Source organism: Leuresthes tenuis, unplaced genomic scaffold (genome assembly GCF_036924035.1).
Source record: "Leuresthes tenuis unplaced genomic scaffold, fLeuTen1.0.hap1 SCAF_20, whole genome shotgun sequence".
Classification (NCBI taxonomy): Eukaryota; Metazoa; Chordata; class Actinopteri; order Atheriniformes; family Atherinopsidae; genus Leuresthes; species Leuresthes tenuis.
In genome coordinates, this window is record NW_027325374.1 from 33,280,287 (window position 1) to 33,282,786 (window position 2,500).

Genomic DNA, 2,500 nt, shown 5'->3' on the forward strand with positions numbered 1-2,500 from the left:
TGCAGGCAGGGAGGCCTGGCTCTTTTCCTGAGCATCATGAAGAACCAGGGGGCTTGGGAGAAGAGTGTGACACCGGGGAGTGCTGCTTAAGTGTGGGGAGGCTGTGCAGGCAGGGAGGCCTGGCTCTTTTCCTGAGCATCATGAAGCACCAGGGGGCTTGGGAGAAGAGTGTGACACCGGGGAGGGCTGCTTAAGTTTGGGGAGGCTTTGCAGGCAGGGAGGCCTGGCTCTTTTACTGAGCATCATGAAGAACCAAGGGGCTTGTGAGAGAGGTGTGTGTGTGTGTGTGTGTGTGTGTGTGTGTGTGTGTGTGTGTGTGTGTGTGTGTGTGTGTGTGTGTGACACCGGGGAGGGCTGCTTGAGTGTGGGGAGGCTGTGCAGGCAGGGGAGCCTGGAATAATACATGGGGCAGGAGCTGAAGTCAGATCAAATGAGAGAGTGTCCAAAAGTACAAGGGTCCCAAGCTTAAAAAGTCAGAAAAATGACAAAGTGTCTAAAAGTACCAGGGGCGCCAGCTCAAAAAGTCAGAAAAATGGCAAAGTGTCTAAAAATACCAGGGGCACCAGCTCAAAAAGGCAGAAAAATGACAAAGTGTCTAAAAGTACCAGAGGCGCCAGCTCAAAAAGTCAGAAAAATGACAAAGTGTCTAAAAATACCAGAGGCGCCAGCTCAAAAAGTCAGAAAAATGACAAAGTGTCTAAAAATACCAGGGGCGCCGGCTCAAAAAAAAGGCAGAAAAATGACAAAGTGTCTGAAAGTACCAGGGGCGCCAGCTCAAAAAGTCAGAAAAATGACAAAGTGTCTAAAAATACCAGAGGCGCCAGCTCAAAAAGTCAGAAAAATGACAAAGTGTCTGAAAGTACCAGGGGCGCCAGCTCAAAAAGTCAGAAAAATGACAAAGTGTCTAAAAATACCAGGGGCGCCAGCTCAAAAAGTCAGAAAAATGACAAAGTGTCTAAAAATACCAGGGGCGCCAGCTCAAAAAGTCAGAAAAATGACAAAGTGTCTAAAAATACCAGGGGCACCAGCTCAAAAAGTCAGAAAAATGACAAAGTGTCTAAAAGTACCAGAGGCGCCAGCTCAAAAAGGCAGAAAAATGACAAAGTGTCTAAAAATACCAGGGGCGCCAGCTCAAAAAAAGGCAGAAAAATGACAAAGTGTCTAAAAATACCAGGGGCACCAGCTCAAAAAGTCAGAAAAATGACAAAGTGTCTAAAAGTACCAGGGGCGCCAGGCGAAAAATTCAGAAAAATTTCTGTTTCAAGACGGGAGAAGGGGAGATGGGCAGAGTGCGTCGAAGGCCCCTTCTCCCGTCCGACGAGGTAATTGGAGTCTGAGGAAATTACCACCTGCCCGATTTCAGAAACCTGGTTTTTAGGAAACAGAGTTTGACAGATTGAAGCCAAGCCCGATATCGGGTGATGTTCTTTGGGGCTCAGACACGTACCAGGGGCCATTGCTGGGCTCCATAGTCATCACCCTGGCTCTCGGGAGGAGGGAGAATCTGCCGCTTTGCGGCCGACGAAGGTAGCTGAAGGGCGGATGGCTGAGTGGCCATGAGCCGCCTGGAGGTCCTGGAAGATACGGGAACGGGGCTTCTGCCGCTTAGCGGCCGATGAGGGCGGCCGAACGGCGCATGTATGAGTGGACATGTGTTGCCTGGAGGTCCTGGAAGATGCTGGAACGGGGCCTTTGCCGCTTAGCGGCCGAGGGGAGCAGCCCAAGGGCGGATGGATGAGTGGACATGTGGTGCCTGGAGGTCCTGGAAGATGCTGGAACGGAGCCTTTGCCGCTTAGCGGCCGAGGGGGGCAGCCCAAGGGCGCATGTATGAGTGGACATGTGGTGCCTGGAGGTCCTGGAAGATACGGGAACGGAGCCTTTGCCGCTTAGCGGCCGAGGGGGGCAGCCCAAGGGCGCATGGATGAGTGGACATGTGGTGCCTGGAGGTCCTGGAAGATGCTGGAACGGAGCCTTTGCCGCTTAGCGGCCGAGGGGGGCAGCCCAAGGGCGCATGGATGAGTGGACATGTGGTGCCTGGAGGTCCTGGAAGATGCTGGAACGGAGCCTTTGCCGCTTAGCGGCCGAGGGGGGCAGCCCAAGGGCGCATGTATGTGTGGACATGTGGTGCCTGGAGGTCCTGGAGGATACGGGAACGGAGCCTTTGCCGCTTAGCGGCCGAGGGGGGCAGCCCAAGGGCGGATGTATGAGTGGACATGTGGTGCCTGGAGGTCCTGGAAGATGCTGGAACGGAGCCTTTGCCGCTTAGCGGCCGAGGGGGGCAGCCCAAGGGCGGATGTATGAGTGGACATGTGGTGCCTGGAGGTCCTGGAAGATGCTGGAACGGAGCCTTTGCCGCTTAGCGGCCGAGGGGGGCAGCCCAAGGGCGGATGTATGAGTGGACATGTGGTGCCTGGAGGTCCTGGAAGATGCTGGAACGGAGCCTTTGCCGCTTAGCGGCCGAGGGGAGCAGCCCAAGGGCGGATGGATGAGTGGACATGT